Below are 18,319 nucleotides of genomic sequence, written 5' to 3' on the forward strand. Positions count from 1 at the left end.
TCTCCTTTCAGCTGGGGGAAAGGGGAAGCCCAAGTGGGTGCTGACTCCTCCAGGGATTTGGTACTCGCAGATGCTCCTTGTCATGCCTGGAGGCCTTCCAGTGGTCCTGGGTGCAGCATCCCCCTGGGGAAGCTTTGTGGCTTCCCAGGTCCTTCAGCAGTCCCCAGGGTAAACAAAAACTGGGTGCTTCTTCTCTGTGGTAGTGGTCTTGGATGGTGTCCCCACAGGCACCAACAGCAGAGGGCAGTGCCACATCAGTGCAGTGCTGCCTTGACAAGGGCAGAGAGGACACACACTGCACTGCACTCGGTGTTTAAGTGGGCATTTTTCAGCAGTGTGTTTTATACCCAGGATGGAGGGGACATACCATAAGCAGGGCAAAGCAGCAGAGTGGCCCAGGTGTTTGGCATTTCAACTGATAACTTCTGAGGGGCAAAATCTTCACCAGGGAATGGTGTCACTGCCAGCACCGTGACATCCTCTGTAGGATCAAAAGATGTCAGGGTGCAACGCGTAGAAAGAGGGGAGATTTAGATGAGATATTAGGAAGAAATTCTCTCTTGTGAGGGTGGTGAGGCACAGAAACAGGTTGCCCAGAGAAGCTGTAGGTGCCCCATTCCTGGAAGTGTTCAAGGCCAGCCTGGATGGGGCTTGGAGCAGCCTGTTTTAGTGGGAGATGCCCCTGCCCATGCAGGGGCGGTGGAACTAGATGGTCTTTAATGTCCCTTCCAACCCAAACTATTCTATGATTCTATGAATGCTAAAGCTAGACAAGGAGCCCCAGAATAGTTGTTGCTGGACCCACCTCTACTTTAGCATCCAGGGAAAACCTACATCCTAACACCAGCCCCACCACTGTGCTTCTGTAACGTGGTCCTGCATGCAAGACCTGCAGGTGAAGTGACCTGCAAGGATCCCAGCAAAGGGACCTTGCATCTTGAGCCCACTGACAGGGTGAGCTCTGCCTCCCAGCCCTACAGGTGACACCCATCAGTGACAGCCAGCCATTATAGTCAAGGAGACATCTTCAGATGGCACAAGGCTTTTGCAGCTGTCCCATCAAGCTCTTCTGAACAACATTAGAGCAGATCTGGAGAGTGACTTCAAGTTTTCCTTCTCCATGACTCAACTCTCAGGCAGGGCTCAGCCTGCCTGCATAGCTCCAGAGGCTTCCCCACTCCAGAGAAACCCCCACCACCACCCTCACCATGGTTTTTGCAAGAAACCCAGCACGTCTTTTCCTTGGGATTCCCCTTACTTCCCTATGGCTCTGCTCCAAGTGCTCTTCTCTGCAGCACAGAACTGGGCTCTGTCTTGCCCTCCAAGCAGCTCCCCTTAGAGAGGCCAGGACTTCAACCAGCTCACTGAGGTCTCACTCCATGAACCAAACCTCTCCAGGGCAGCGACTCCAGCTCAGCGGGGCGGTTGAGTCACAGGAGTGTGAGAGGGAAGGAAAATACCCATGAGGTCATCTCGTTCATCCCTCGCTGCCAGTCCTGCATGGGTTCCCCACCAGATATTTGGCACTCACTCCCAGAGTGGAGTAACTCAAGCAAAGCAACAAGAGGTGGGGACCTCACCAGGCTCTGTCTGGGCTGGGTATCTGAGGCTGTGCCTGGGATAGCTGAGAAGCCTCCAGCTGCGTTTCCTCCTGATAGTTTGCCTCCAAGACGAGCCACTCACATTTCCCTTCCTCAGTTTCCTTAATTAGAAGTGGGCCTGGCATTTATCTGCCCTCCGGATACGGTCTGAAATAACAGACAAGACCCGGGAACGCCGCCTGCCCACGGGACGTCGTTTATTCCACCATCCCAAGGGTCATGCCGTGCAAGTTCCCCCCACCACCACCTCCTCCTTCATTTCCAGTTAGTCTTTTTTTCACCATCACGTGGACTTCCAGGGTGTTTCCTCCCTCTGAGTGATCACCAGCAGGCTGGAAGCCAGACTCTCGCTTCTTTTCCATCAGGCATGAGGGCAGTTAGAGCCACCCTGGGGACAGCTCTGAGCTTCAGGCAGTGTGGTGCTGTGTTATATCTCCACCAGGGTCAATGATTTTTGGGGGGTAGAAATGTTGACAAAATATGCCTGTTGCTTTCAATCAGGCTTCTGAAAGCCAATCTGAGAGCATCTCTGCTTCCCCGGGGCTCTGCATAGTGCAGATCACTGTAAAGAAGGAGCAGCATGGTCCTGATCACCCCTGTCCCCACTTGTGACTTGTGTCTCCCCCCCATTTCCAAGTGAAGAGAAGGCACCGAAGCCACCTGCACACCATTACTTCAGTGTTCTTGCAGGCAAAGACCAAATGAGAGCCTGTCATGGCATGATGGTTTGCAAGCCATTCTCCATCATGGAGCACCTTCTCCCTCCTTCCCATCCAGGGCAGAGCTGGATGCAGGGACAGAGAAATCATAGAATCATAGGTCATATAATCACAGAATGGTTTGGGTTGGAACAGACCTTTAGAAGTCACCTAGTCCAACCCCCCCCCTCCAGTGAGCAGGGACATCTTCAACTAGATCAGGTTGCTCAGAGCCAAACCCAACCTGACCTTGAACATTTCCAGGGATGGGATATCTACCACCACACTGAGCAACCTGTGTGTTCCCCCAGCAGCAGAAGGTGCAGGACCACCAGCTTTGTCCTCTGAGATCTATTTGCTGTGACTCATTGGGCTACAAATGTTGAGTTTTTTGCTTGCTCCTTTGTAAATGCAGCCCCAAATGAGGCAAGTATGATGGAAACAGAACCAGAATCAGGCCAGGGTATCAAGCTGTTGTGGGACTGACCCCTAGGAGGGCCCCTCACACCAAATCTCAATCACTAAACTTCACTCCCATCAGAGATCTCCTCTCTTAACTGATTACAGGACCCATATTAAAATACTTTGAAAGGGACTTAACCAACAGGTCCCAATAGGCATCTGTTACACAGCAGCTAAATCTTATTAAGAACCTTACTCCTGGCCCACGGTAACAGGCTCATACAGATCCTTTCTGAGCATTGCCAGGTCTCAGTATAATCAGGCAATCTCATAAAATATGTTTACAAGGGGCCTCAGGAGGTCATCTAGTCCAGCCTCTATGCCACGACAGGAGCAGTTCCATTCTTACTGATTTTTAAGAGCAATCAGCAGGCATTCTGCTCTTCTGTTATGCCACTGAGAGAAAAGAGAGGAAACTATTCAGCTTTCCTAAGGCTCTCCTCCAAGCACTGTATCTTGTGCAAGAAGAGTAAGGGGTGATTTTAGGAGCACTTGGTCCTCTTACACTAAGGGGGGAGGAGTTAAACTGAAAGAAAGACCAAATCCATCACCTCTGTGGAGATGCTCAGGTGGCTGCAGAGACTTTCCCAAAGAGGCAGACAAACATGCAAACATCGTATGCAGGTGGAGATGCTTGCAGCTGGTCTACCCTTGTGCATCCTTTGCAAGGTCTCCTACATCCCAAGGCACACTGTACACACCTTGGCCCACAGGAGCTGCTGATATCCTATTGTATTTGCTCTTGGCCTTCGGAGTGAGGTGCAATGACAGTGATAACCCAGTATCTGCACAGGCTTGCAAGAGATCCCAATTAGGGCAGTCCAACCAGAAGCAGCTCAACAGCCTCCAGCAGCAGATATATCTCCCATTCAGGGGAAGCTCTCTGGACTCCTGTAGTACAAAATCTCCATGGTGGTGAAGAGCAATACCTTTGCAGAGCTTTGAAATCATCCACAAGATGAACCTGTGAGCAAGTCATGCCCAGGGGCAGGTAAGGATGCTGCCCTTCAGGCAATCAGATCTTACAACGAGGTAGAGAGCAGAGGGTGAATCAGTGGGACTCTCCCAAATATCTTTGATGGGCCTGAACCACAGGAAAGCACCATCAGGGTTCCACAAGCCTCAGGCCTTCCTGATATTATATATGTGTGTGCGTGAAGCAAAATGTTTTCCAACATCTTGATTTTGAATGGCTAAATATCATTTAAAAAATTGGAATCATAAATTATCTCCCACTCATGGAAAGCCCAGTAAATGCTTCTCTTCAGGTTCCACAATTTCTCACTGGCAGTAAAGGACATCTCTTTTCACTGATGCTCTCGAGAGCTGGCATAATTATTTTTAAATTACCTAAAAATGGTGATTTTGCCACCTGTTCCATGGCATGTTTTGCCTCAGCTGTGCTCTGCTCTGACAAAGGTGTTTTTTTTCCAAAGTACACAAGTAATATGAAGCAGTTATGTGAGCGAACCCAGACAGGTTGTCTGTTACATGGACACCTTTCTTCTAGTGCTTTCATGGAGAATTGAGGACTTTATAGTCTGGGCCAGAGTGATTCTTAATGCAATTAGTCCCAGTGGAAAATAAAGTCCTTATTGTCTTTATGACAACCAGGCAGGCCAGGAATGATTGTGTTTTTGTCATACACAGCTGCAGGAGGTGCTTTTTAGGTCTGAAGAAATAATGCCAAGCAAGCAGAGACTCTTTTCACACTCTGCCTGTGCCCTTGCTGTAAAACAGTGATTTTGGTGACACTTAGGAAAAAGCAAATAGAAGAGAGAGACCTGAACGGGTGCAGGATGGAGGGAGAGGCCCCTGTGTGAGCTCAGCATCTCCTTGGAGCTGATTAACACCAGTAAGGTGGTGCCAGCCCTGGAGCAGCTCTGAGCCCTGCTGCTCACCAGCTGACTGGGGAGATAATGGAGGTGGTAGGAGAGCAGCTGGAGAAGGGAAGCTGGGAAACTGGGGCTGTGCATGTGTGGGGGTAGATATTAGGAGAGCTGGAGGTGACACAAGGGTTACTGTGAGGGGAAATGTCAGGATAAGGATCTATAGGAGACCTTAGTAGCTCTGCTCTTGTAGGACCTCTTGTTTACCTCATCCTTAGGATGACAGGTGCCCTGGGGTAAACTATGCCTCTATCTTTAAGGTCACCCACCTTGTGCCTGTATCTTAGGGCCTGATGGCAATGACCAGGGACATACTCAAGTCAAGGGCATTTGCCTCAGACATATTAAACCAGTTAGCCAAAGGACACGCATGGTCCCTGAAAGAGAAGAGGAGAGGGATGATAATGTGTGAAAAAAGGGCAAGAAGGAAAAAAGGGGAAAAAAAAATTGACAATGGGGAGTAGAGGCTGCATTTTGAGAGTCCAGCTGGCCCCTGTTTCTGTGTCCCTGAATGAAGTCACTGGTGTCCCCTTGGAGAGAGGAACATAGAAACCTCTTTAGATCTCGGCAAATTCATTTTGGTTGATGTTTTGTACTAGTTCCCAGCCACCCCAGTGGTCTGTGGATGTTGGTATCCACCACGGGGTTTGTTTCCAAAGTTCTCCTAATTAACTAGCACTTTGATAAAATAAAGTTTAAGAAGGAAATAATTCTCTTATTGCTTCCTATTTTCTTCCTGCCAATTAATTTCAAGTCTCTCCTTGAGGGTAAATGACAGGTCATAGAATCTGCTTTTCCTGGACTGCATTTATGGCCATGACATGTGAGATGGGCTGGAGTGTGTTGAATGTCAAAGCATGATCATGGGAAGTGAGGGAAAGAGCAGGGTGTGTTTTGGTGGCTGAGGCTGTGGATGCTCATCCTGGATCCAGTTCTCTCCATTGGTTCCACTGAGAAGGGATAAAGGATGTTGGATCCATTTTTAACATGGCAAAGAACAAGAAATCATAAGAACAATGGATGAAGAACAGGCCTGGGTAGTGTCTTTTCTCTATTTTTTTTAATATATATATTTTAATGACTAGTGAGTTGTTTGGAAATGGGAATTCAGGAGGGAGAGAAGATATTTGTAAATTTGTGTTGAAATACTATGGGCTGGAGAAAAGGTGGGGGAACATTTCTGAGGAAAAAATGAAACATTTCCCTGCAACCTTCTCAAGGTAGGTCCAAAATGCCAACAGATTTCCTTGAATATTTCAAAATACGACCTTTTTGTTTAAAAATTATATGCTTTCTTTTTAAAAAAAGTCCCAATGTGCAAAGGAAAGTCAGTAAAGGGAGGAGTGAAATGTGGCCAGAAGGAAACAAAACCAACAACAGAGCTCAAATGGGCCGTTACGAGCTGAGCCAGAAGGACATGTGCTCTTCTTTGAGTTTATTTTTTACTGGAAAACCTGGAAAACAACAACCACAACAACAAAACAAAACAAAACCCACAAAAACAAACAAAAAACAAACAAACCTTTTTGGTCTTTCCAATCCACCTGAACTTACTCCTGTCACCACTTTCCAGCCTCTGTTTTTTGGGTTCAGCCCCCCTTTGGCTGTCCTGAGGAGATCCACCTCCCTTTCCCCCATGCTGGGGCCATGTGGGTGGGCAGAGAAGAGCCAAGAGTGTTGTCCAAAAACCACCCACTGTCAGCTCTTGGATGGCAGGCATGTCCCCAGGGATCTGTCCTCCTGTGCTCCTCCATCCTGCGAGCAGCCACACTTGACTTAAACAAAAAGGAAAAAAAACAACACTGCTCCTCGGTCACACCGAAGCAAGAAGAAGATGTTGGTTGTTTTTTAAGCAGCTTTGGGAAGTTTCTCTGCAACTGTTGACGGATTAAAAAAAATGGGATATTTCTAGGAGATTTACCAGGGAGGTCATTTCCCAAGTCCTGCGCCACCCGCCGTCTCATCAAGCTGGCTGAGTGAGCCAGCAAACCCATCTTATTGAATGCTGAAGCAGAAGAGACCCAGCCAAGAGATCTGGCAACTCAGCAGCTGCAAAACAGCCAGAAACAAACTGAGCAAAAATATTTTTGTAGTCACAATATCAAGCCCACCCATTGAACGTGGGTCGGGTATTTTCCAGGGCTGCTGAAAACTCTCTCTTTGCTTTTATTTTTGGACAAGGGGTGATTCTGGTCATGTTATTTCATTTCTTGGATGTTTCGTGCTAATAAAAGGGGTTTATTTCACTGCCTTCTTTGAAAGTGGGACTTAATGATTTGCTGCAGTGTCTGAAATGTCATTGTCTTGAAAGTTGCCATCTGTCTGGTCTTCAGCCAAAGAGTCCAGGAGCTGGGTGGTTTTACCTGTGTTAGTGCTTGAGTAGACTGCCAGATTTTGGCTCGTGAGCCCTGAGCTGGAAGAAGCTTCCCCAACACTGAGTCCCTGCTCCTGTGAGAAAAAAAAAAAAATAATGAGCCTTTTGGAAGGAAATTCAAGCTCAGAAGGAGCACAGTCATAGGGCTGGTCAGCCAAGATGCTCCCAGGGTATCATAGAATCATAAGACGGTTTGGGTTGGAAGGCACCTTAAAGATCCTAGTTCCTACCTCCCTGCCATGGGCAGGGGCACATTCCACTAGACCAGGTTTCTCCAAGCCTCATCCAACCTGGCCTGGAACACTTCCAATTATATGGCAAAACACAAAAACCCTCAGAGAACCCAGCTCTCTCCATTCAGAGACGTCCTATGTCTGCTGGGCACCTGAGCCCCATTATAGTTGGAAGGCAGGTGTCTGTTGTCAGCAAGGTGGTCTTGGACACCTTGGACATATATGCAGCTGTGACACAGGTGACCCGTGTCTTCTGCAGCAGCAACTGGAAGTCACTAGGACACCTTAGGACATCTCAAACAACACTAGATTACCATGTCTGGATATTTAAATCCCACCCCATTAACTGCACTGAGTGTCTCCACTGGCTGTAAAGGGAGCTTGAACATTCAGGGTGCTTGTAAAGACTTAAATGTTCCTGAGGTTAGGACTGCCTGAGAGTAGAGGATTATTCTTGCTATGCTACCTGTCTGCTGCCAGTCCTGCTCTCTGCTTGCTTGCTCAATGTTTAATATTTCCCTGCACAGCCAGAGTGATGAAATAATAATTTTGCAATGTGCCAGCTGCAGCTCAAGCTCTTGCAAACCTTATCCCAGCCCACCACATCTCTGAAATCATTTACCACTTATTTCCATCTAAGAAACAGAGGTAATTCACTGCTGTGGAAAATCTGAATACCAGTACTGAGGTAGCTGGTGCAGCTGGGGTGGTCTCCATTTTCAGCCATTGGTATGACTCGGGGCTGAACTCTGTGTTGCCATCATATTTAGGCATTCAGATACCACTGGGAGTGGGACCCCCATCATCATGATGACTAAAGATGATGACAGCATGTGCTGCTTGAACTAGTGTAACCCCTTATGAGCAAGGCCATCTCACTATTTCCTTCTGTTCTTTTCCATCTCTGTAGCCTTATGTCTTAGATTACAAGCTCAATACCTCATACAGCTGGTTCAAGAGACAGCCTGAAGCTCTGCTGTCTCTCAGCAACCAGCTTTGCATGTCCACAAGGCTCTTGCAGAAGGGCTGAACCTTCCTAGAGTCCAAGAGTCCAAATCTTAGAAAAGGTCCCAGGCTGTGTTGTCTGGTTAATGTCTGTGACGTGACACGGGCAGTCTGGGTAGCTGGTAAGAAGAGCCCTGAAAAGTAGAGTCTCTCCACATTGTTAAGCTGTGATCTGCATGCAGTCTAGAGGGCAGGATGCTCATCCTTGTTGTACCAACCAGGTCACTCCAGATCTGGCTCAAAAATCCACCAGCTGACATATTGATTTGTCTTCCATTCAATCTTTAAATGAGATCCACTAGTTTGGATGTAGAGGTCTACAGACTAGATACCTGCATCTGACCTAGAGTCTCTACACTCCTTTCATAGCTGCTGGAGATCTACTGTATGCACTGAGACCTAAAGGGCAATTATTTTCCCCTTAGCATCTGAACTCTCATCCTAGTTGGTGGGGACAGAATCAGTACAATCCCTATATGGGAATCAATTGTCTTAACACAAGCATCTTGGGCCATTTGAGAGGACCTAGGTTATCCAAGACACCAAGATGTGGCTGACAGATGTGATCCAGGTCCTCCTGAATCAATGCCTGGAGGCCACATAAGACTGACTGAACAACATCTCCAGAGCCACAGCCCTGAAGGGCAGGGCTTGAGAGCCAAAATGTGCTTAGTCTCTTAGAGGACAACTTGCTAGAGTATTGGCAAGTAGGCACAAGAGCACAAGAGAAAGCTCAGTAACCCAAGCCCTGTCTGATATTGGGATTCTGAGCATTCCAGGGATGTAAAAAACCTTGCAAAATTCCCCTTTAGCATCCATAGCAGAAGGTGCATTAATTCTTGCTGACCATGTCTTTGAAGGACACACATACATCAGGTTGAAACAGAGCTAGACAAAATTTCTCACCTAAAATACGGGGGAGTTGTTGGAAATGAAAGTTTGTTTTTATTTTTCAAGAATATTTGGGGGGGGAAGTGAAGGTGAAACTCAACATGTAGAAAAGCTTGTCCTTATTTGTTTCAGATAGAGGTTTTGTTTCAAAACTTCAGTTCAAATGCTAGACTTCCTCATTTTTTCACTCTTCTTCTCACTCCCAAATCTTTTGAATTCTGTTTTCATCTTTAGTATATTAAATACCATCAGAAATCTGACTCTCAGGTAACTTTAAGAATCTCAGACTTAGCTCTGCCTTTGGGCAACTCCCTGTTTTGGTATTCCCAGGCTGAGAGAGTTGGGGTTGTTCAGCCTGGAGAAAAGAAGGCTCCAGGGAGAGCTTGGAGCACCTTCCAGTACCTGAAAGGGCTACAGGAAAGCTTGGGAGGGACTTTATACAAGAGCACAGAGTGACAGAATGAGATGGGAATGGTTTTAAACTGAAAGAGGGGAGATTCAGGTTAGATATTCAGCAGAAATTCTTTCCTGTGAGAGTGGTGAGACACTGCTCCAGGTTGCCCAGAGAAACTTAATGCCCCATCCCTGGACATGTTCAAGACCAGGCTGGATGAGGCTTAGAGCAACATGGTCTAGTGAAAGGTGTCCCTGCCCATGGCAGGGGGCTTGGACCAGATGATCTTAAGGTCCTTTCTAACCCAAACCAGTCTGTGATCCCACGACTCCTGAAACCCACAGGCACCCTGCGTGCACAAGTGAGGGTGAAAAACGAGTGGCAGCTATTAACTCTCGTGGGGTTTAATACAAAGCATGGATTGGGGCAAGATTAGCTGCCAAGGTCAACAGAGTGCAGATGAAAATGTGGGGGGCACCAGCCCCTGGCCCCTGATTGGCTGCGTGGGGGCCCGGAGGGAGTCACTGCATCGCAGTGTCCGCGCCTGCTGAGATGGACCAGCCAGGCTGCTTTCTGTATGGGCCCCATTGTTTAGCCAACCAGAGAGCCTTCCTATTTGGTTAATGGGTCAGCAAACTCTTGTTGCTTTAATGGTTAATCATCTACTTACATTGTTCAACAAGTAAACCCAGGCAGATAATGCTCCTTGCCTCCAGTTCATGTGACAGGCTGACTTCCCAGCTGTGAGAGGGGAAGGTCTTTGAGGCTGGGAGAAAAAGAGAGAGGAGAAAGGCCAGGCTGGGAGGCTCTGACTTCAAACTGGTGGCAACAATGGGAGCAGTAACACACACAAATATGTGTATGTGTACATAAACACAGCCTGACTGCACACACCTTCCCAATGCATGTATCGAAACACATGGATCCACATATAATGACTATTTCAACCCCAGAACCTTTTCCAACTGTTACATTTGCTGGCTACCAGACATCAAGTGGCTGCAAGCTGACATGCAAGGCTCACTCAAATCTCTCCTAAGCAACAAGTCAGGTTGAGGGCCAAAACTATTCAGGATTTCAAATCTCGGTAGTCTCTTATTCTGGTTCCTTGAACATCATACAGCTCCAGGCTTCTGGATCCCAAATTTGCACATCCCACCCCTGCATCCTGTGCTGGAGTCTTAGAGCAAACATGGTCTAGTGAAAGGTGTCCTGCCCATGGCAGGGGGCTTTGGACCAGATGATCTTAAGGTCCTTTCTAACCCAAACCAGTCTGTGATCCCATGACTCCTGAAACCCACAGGCACCCTGCGTGCACAAGTGAGGGTGAAAAATGAGTGGCAGCTATTTACTCTCGTGGGGTTTAATACAAAGCGTGGATTGGGGCAAGATTAGCTGCCAAGGTCAACAGAGTGCAGATGAAAATGTGGGGAGCACCAGCCCCCGATTGGCTGCGTGAGGGCCCGGAGGGAGTCACTGCATCACAGTGTCCACGCCTGCTGAGATGGACCAGCCAGGCTGCTTTCTGTATGGGCCCCATTGTTTAGCCAACCAGAGAGCCTTCCTATTTGGTTAATGGGTCAGCAAACTCTTGTTGCTTTAATGGTTAATCATCTACTTACATTGTTCAACAAGTAAACCCAGGCAGATAATGCTCCTTGCCTCCAGTTCATGTGACGGGCTGACTTCCCAGCTGTGAGAGGGGAAGGTCTTTGAGGCTGGGAGAAAAAGAGAGAGGAGAAAGGCCAGGCTGGGAGGCTCTGACTTCAAACTGGTGGCAACAATGGGAGCAGTAACACACACAAATATGTGTATGTGTACATAAACACAGCCTGACTGCACACACCTTCCCAATGCATGTATCGAAACACATGGATCCACATATAATGACTATTTCAACCCCAGAACCTTTTCCAACTGTTACATTTGCTGGCTACCAGACATCAAGTGGCTGCAAGCTGACATGCAAGGCTCACTCAAATCTCTCCTAAGCAACAAGTCAGGTTGAGGGCCAAAACTATTCAGGATTTCAAATCTCGGTAGTCTCTTATTCTGGTTCCTTGAACATCATACAGCTCCAGGCTTCTGGATCCCAAATTTGCACATCCCACCCGTGCATCCTGTGCTGGCTGAATAAACCCGGCAGAAATGTTGTGGGCCTTCAAGTCAGGTGGCCAAGTTCTTACAATTGTCCCTGACTGTCTAGTGTTATTTAGGAGGTGTCTCTTTCTTGGACATCTCTAGCACAAGGAATGCACCACTACGTTGAGTTTTGAAACACCTGGAGTTATCCAAATGAGAAGTCAGAGCTTGTCAGGGTCAAGGCAGGAGTCACTGAGTCCAGTTTTCTGATTTACTGTATCAAACTGCATAATTACATCTTGACCTACAAACCCCTGCCTATGTGACAGTGGCAAATATGCACTTTAACTGGTTGAGGATAATGGCGATTTCCCTCCCAGCTCCCCTAATTTGATAGGAGTTTAATTCTACATATAGTCTAAACTGAGCATCCTGCACCACTCTCTCAAGGTGGTCACTTCCAGAGCATGATCTGTCCCTTCCCAAGACAGGTGTCTATGAGTTGATGGGAGGAAACACCAACCACCAATATGGTGGGGAGATGTCCTTTATAACTACCTTTTATAACTATTCTTAATGCATTCCCATCACCCTGAGTAGGATGCAATGATTTTCATATCTGCTAAAGCATGTAGCCAGGCAACCCAGCACTGAGAAAACTTGGAATTTATCCCTAGATGAAAAAAGACACATCTCAGACAACGTTGGCTAACAGTCCAGACAAAGGCATCCCTTCAGCTGTCTGGAAATGTTTGTGACTCAGTATGGTCAATATACTTCAAGTCCACTTAGGAACAATGGCCTTGACTTCATGTCATCATCTAGGGTGGTAAGAGGTAATAAGAAAATGGTCTACAAACACTTAGAGTGTTTGTTCCTCCCTGGTGGATACTTGTCATTTGGGAAGTACTTCCAGCTTTCCAGGGCATGGATGGGTAACCTTTGAAGTAAAGGTCCCCTTCCTGTCTGGAGAGGTGTGCCAACACCACAGCCTCACTAGATTGTTTTGTTGTTGAGAAGTGAATATTGCATTGGATGATGGGGAGAGGTCATGGATGCCAGGTCAGAGAAGACGACGGGAGTAGAAGTTACATGCTTAATTTGCATCCTAAAAACGTGGGGAATGGGACGTCTGTAGGTCCTTCACAAGGAGGTAGACTGAGATAAACACTGACATTCTGAGCTGGCAAAGATCTTTTTGCCCACAGCCCAGCTACTCCAGATGAGCCTTGGACCAAATAGCCAACCCCACTCTGGACAAAGGGTAACAAAAAGACTTCTCTCCTACTTTTGCTCAGGGACCATGAGACAGAGTCCTCTCACCATGTAGGCCTCGATTTTACCTGTTTTGGGACCTTATCCTCATACCAGCATAGGAATCACCATGTCTTTCCTGGCAAAAATAAGCCTTGACCTGTCTCAGACTTTCCAGTGCTTCAAGGAGCAGTGTGTCCCCTCTCGAGAGGGTCACAGGACAGCAACTGAAATGGAAATAGGTCTTGAAAAAGGAACTGTGAAGGGCAATGGAAGAATAGACTTGTTTGGTGTAGGGGACACTAGAGACGTGATGGGGTCAGTGTGTCCACTTGCACTGCTGGGAAAGGGAAGGAATAAACTGCTCATCTAGAGGGGAAGCAAGAACAGGCTCCGAATGCAGTGACACAGGTTGAAGTTAAATATTAGTGTGACCTGTCTGCCAGCCTGGCTGGCAGCAGCGTGGACCGGGCTCAGGTGTGAAGGGGTCACTCAAAACACACCAGCCTGGGCCTCCAACCCCAGGAACATGCAGGAACACCCCAGTGCCTGGTGAGTTAAACTCCCCTGCTCACCAAGGCAAGTAATATAGTTCAACAAAGAGTATTTTGCTCAAGGGAGAGAAGGCAAAACTATCAAGGTAGAAAAGCAAAGTAACGCAAAAAAAATAACCTAGGAGAAATAAACACCTGCCTATTTGTGCCCCCAGTCTTATAGAATGATAGAATCATAGAATGGTTTGGGTTGGAAGAGAATTTAAAGATCATCCAGTTCCAACCACCCTGCCATGGGCAGGGACATCTCCTACTAGACCAGTTTGCTCCAAGCCCCATCCAACCTGAAGGTAAGAGAAAGGCTGATTGTCCTTCCAAAAATGCAGTGTTGATCATAGCAATGCAATGCAAGCACCAGGTCTCTCCCTACCCAAATATCTCTTTCCAACACATCTGAAGTGTTTACCACACCAATTGGCAGCTAAGAAAAGAGCTTCAGAGTTTAGACTTCCATTTCTTTATAACGTGATTGCTGTATAAATAGTTTGGGTAAAGCTGTTGACATTGATTCTCGGTGGTTCCCCTTCGGAACGTCCACTATTTCCTGCAGCAAATGGTTTTATTTTATTGCTTCCTAAGTGCTTCACGTGAGCTCTGTGGATGTCAGGTCTGTGGCCAAGGGCAAGACTGGCAGCAGCCCAGGGCAGCTCACTCATAACTAAGTAGGAGGCTGCTGGTGACAGAACTCGTGCCCAAGAAAATGAGGCAGAGGGTGAAGACTCACTTTCAGGTCCCAGTTGCCAGATTTTCACCAGTTTGGCTGTTTTCTTCTGATTTGCTTCTGCCTTTAAAACTCTGCTGACCATAGGAAGCCTTTGGATTAATCTCCACCTTGAAAGAGCTGTAGGACTTTGATTTGGCTGCATATTAAAGCACCTACATTTTGGTGTCTACATCTGGAGGCACGACTCAGTTGCTCAAACCGAAGGTACCTACTGCCATGTAAAATTCTCTGTGGATGCCCCACTGGCTTCCAGCTGTCACACATCTGAATTTAGTCCTCCAAAAGGTCTTGTATCCTGCAGGCCAGGCTCAGGGAGATGTCTCAGCTGCCTCAGGGTGTCACAAATAGCACTACACATCTACTTTAAGGCAGCTGATTCTAGCTTTGGGGTCTTTATTCAAGTGGATATGTAAGTTCCCATTATAACCAGTGGAGATCTGATGGATGGGGACTGTGGAGGGGATCAGCAGCCACATGCTGTTATCTCTGAGTCTCTTGCTCATACCACCATGCAGAAGAGCAGCCTAGAACGATGTCAGTGAAGGGAGCTCAGCTGCCATGGCAGTTCCCACCATCACAAAACACATGGGCAATCACTCAACAGATCCTGGCAGACATACAGGAGCTGCTTATCTCCTACTCATGTGCCTGGACCCAGCTGAGCCACATGGAACGACTCGAATGTCAGTGAATGTACCTGAATTTGCTGCACCCAGCAAAGTTTTTTTTTCCTGGAATTTTCTGGGGCCCAAAGATCCACAAGTGTCAGGTTAACTTGCACATGATTGCCTGGTGCCCTCAGCTTTGACGTAGAATGAGAAGAAAAATCTGATCTTAGAAGTCTCAAAGCCAACTCACTATGGCTCTGCATTTCCATCCAACCCTGCCTGCCAGGAAGGTTACAGGAGCTCCCACCACTAGTTTCCAGTTTACAGTTTATCCTATGTTATTTTTCATGTCTTCATCTTCTCTTCAGTTTTGGATCAGTGTTGGGTTTCTGAGAACAACATAGTAGGAAAACATTCAGCACTGCAGGTGCTGGATGCTCAGGCCTATTTCTTTGTGTTGCTCAGAAACAGTCATTCCACAGCAATGGACCAAGTACCTGAGTCACAGGACTGGTTTGTTCAGGACCTTTTGTCAAGGTTTTTTTGTTGTTACATGAAACTAGTGCATGTCTGTATTTGGAGGAAAGCATCACATAGACACTGGAACAGGCTGCCCAGGGAGGCTGAGGAGTCACCATCCCTGAAGGTATTCAAGAAACATGCTCATGTGGCACTTCAGAGAATGTGAGCATGGTGGGTTTTTTGGGGTTGCGTGTTGGCAGTGGTTTTGTGGGGTGTGTGGTTGTGTTTTTATGGTTTGGGGGCTTTGGGGTTTTTTTGTTTGGTTTGGGGTTGGTTTTTTTGTTGGGATTTTTTTGTGTGTGTTTTTTTGTTGTTGTTTTTTTTTCCCTGGGTGGACAGTTGGACTCAGTGATCTTAGAGGTCATTTCCAAACATGATGATTCTATGATTCTGCATGTATATACATGTGTATATGAAGTTATCCACTGAGTCTTCTTATCTTCCAGTGCATTTCTGGGAAAAGTACATTTTCCCAGGAGGTAATTTGGAAGGAGGACACCATGTGGGCATGTGCACGTGTCCATGCCATGCTGTTTGCCCTCAGATGCAGAGAGCATGCCCCAGCTGCATAATTCATCTAGTGGCACAGGTATTGCCAGAGGGTCCTGGCTCAGTTGTAGGGCAGACACGGGCAGCACTGTGGCCAGCCTGGCACACACAAGTTCAAAATGCATTATGACATTTTAAAGTTGCTGCAGGAATTCACATGTGACGTGCAGAGTTCACCCCAGGTTCCTCCTCTTGCCCAATCCCCATCACCCTCCTGCCCTCCCTTCTTCTCCCCTATTTTGCTTGTTTCTAGACCCCAATGAGGTCTAGAAAGCAATCTGGTCTTCACCCTCTCCTTGCACAGCTGATGGAAATGGACCAGAGAGGCAGAACCTGCCTGTGCCATGCCAGGACATCCCAGGGGATGGAAGGGAGTGCAAAGCTGCTGGCACGCAAGGGCATTTTGGCACCTGTGAGTGTGTGTGTGGGCATGCAAACCAACCCTGGCCTGTAAATCATTGTCAGCATTCACACATATTAGGCCACAGTTCAGGGACTAACCAGTGAAGCATCCACTCTGCAGCCTGCTGGTGTGCTCCCGATTCATCAGCACCAGCAGCACAACACTCCCAAGATGGTTCCTCACACAAGTTCAGAGGGGCTTCAGCCTATGGGGACCATGAGACATTTTCAGGTGCTCCTGTGGGAGCTTTGTCACGTTCTGATGCCTCACATATGGAAAATGTTGGTTTGCCCAGTAAAGAATCACAGAATTATAGAATGGTTTGGGTTGGAATGGCCCTTAAAGGTCATCTGGTTCCAAACCCCCTGCCATGGGCAGGGACACCTCCCACCAGACCAGGTTGCTCCAAGCCCCATCCAACCTGCCCTTCAACACTGCCAGGGAGGGGGCAGCCACAGCTTCTCTGGGAAACCTGGGCCAGGGTCTCACCACCCTCACAGGAAAATTTCCTCCTCATAGCTAGTCTCAATCTCCCCTCTTTCAGCTTGAAACCATTCCCCCTCATCCTACCACTCCATGTCCTTTTGAAAAGTCCCTCTCCAGCTCTCTATAAAGTATTTGGGTAATGGAAGGTGCTCTAAGGTCTCCCTAGAGCCTCTCCCAGGCTGAACAACCCCAGCTCTCTCAGCCTGTCTCCATAGCAGAGATGCTCCAGCCCTCTGATCACCTTCATGGCCTTCTTGGACTCGCTTCAACAACTCTATGTCCTTCTTATTTCAGGGACACCAGAGATGAACACAGTACTCCAGGTGTGGTCTCAAAGCTATAGCACACCTACTTCACCTGTCAGGAGTGAGCCCACTCAATCACTTGGCCACTACATGGCCAGACTTCCATTCTTGTGATTTGTAAGGGTAAGACATGGGCAAAGCACAGCACACCACAGTCCATCAGCTGTGGGTCTCCTGAAGGTTATCAACTGAGAGATTTTGTGCTTCTGAAGCACAATGTTGATTGTTAATATGAGCTGGAGCCAGGCAAACAGCACTGTGGATGAAAAACAAAAAGGTCACCATGGTCAACTTGCATAAGTTGTTCTTAATCCCCTTCTTAACCTTTTTATGAGCCCAGGTCTTCTTTTTCCTCCATTTCCACATTCTTTCTGCATCCCATCTTCAGGCCAGACAAGTGTTTCCCATCCATGTCCCTACAATGTCAGTCCTCATCCTTCACTCAACCCAACACCTCCTGAGACCCCTCCCAACCTGAATCCTTCTACCTTTCTGTACTTCACATGGAGCAAAACAGGGTTTCCATGCACCACAATGGTGGTAGGAAGAGACTGGTGTGGTTTTCCCAGTAGGTCTATGTGATTCCATGTTCAGGACAAGAGTGCAGCTGTCAGGCTTCCTGCAGGGCTGAGCCTGTGTCCTTCATTCCCTTCACTGGGGCATGTTAAAAAGCTGAAGACATGTGCAGCTTCCAAGAGCATGTTGCTCCTGGCCTTTGCTCTTGGGCAGACATCTATTTTAACCACTGTCTTTAAATCCTCAAAAGTATGTATGAGTTGGCCAAGGTTTGTTGGCATTTTTAGTACAGGTTGGACCGAGTCCATCCTTCAGGTCCTGTCTTGAAGCAAAATCATTCTGATACTTGTAAAGACTCAGGTAATTGCAAGTTGCAGCAAAGCCTGGGACATGTAGGCCAAGCTGGAAAGTGCTGAAATAGGTCTACAGCAGCAGATGCTTTTATAATGAATGAAAGTTTAGCTACTGAAGGTGGCCTTGAAGGCTTGAGGATTGGAGCACCTCTCCTATGAAAACAGCCTGAGACAGTTGGGGCTGTTCAGCCTGGAAAAGAGAAGGCTCTAGGGACACATCATAGCAGCTTTCCAGTATCTGAAGGAGCTACAGGAAAGCTGGAGAGATACTGTTTGTAAGGGCTTGTAGTGAGAGGACAAGACGTAATGGATCAAAACTGGAAGAGGGGACATTTAGGTTAGAAATTAGGAGGAAATTCTTTAGTGATTTAGAGGGTGGTGAGACACTGGCCCAGGTTGCCCAGGGAAGCTGTGGC

This window comes from Chaetura pelagica, unplaced genomic scaffold, assembly GCF_000747805.2.
Source record: "Chaetura pelagica isolate M959 unplaced genomic scaffold, ChaPel_1.0 scaffold130, whole genome shotgun sequence".
Classification (NCBI taxonomy): domain Eukaryota; kingdom Metazoa; phylum Chordata; class Aves; order Apodiformes; family Apodidae; genus Chaetura; species Chaetura pelagica.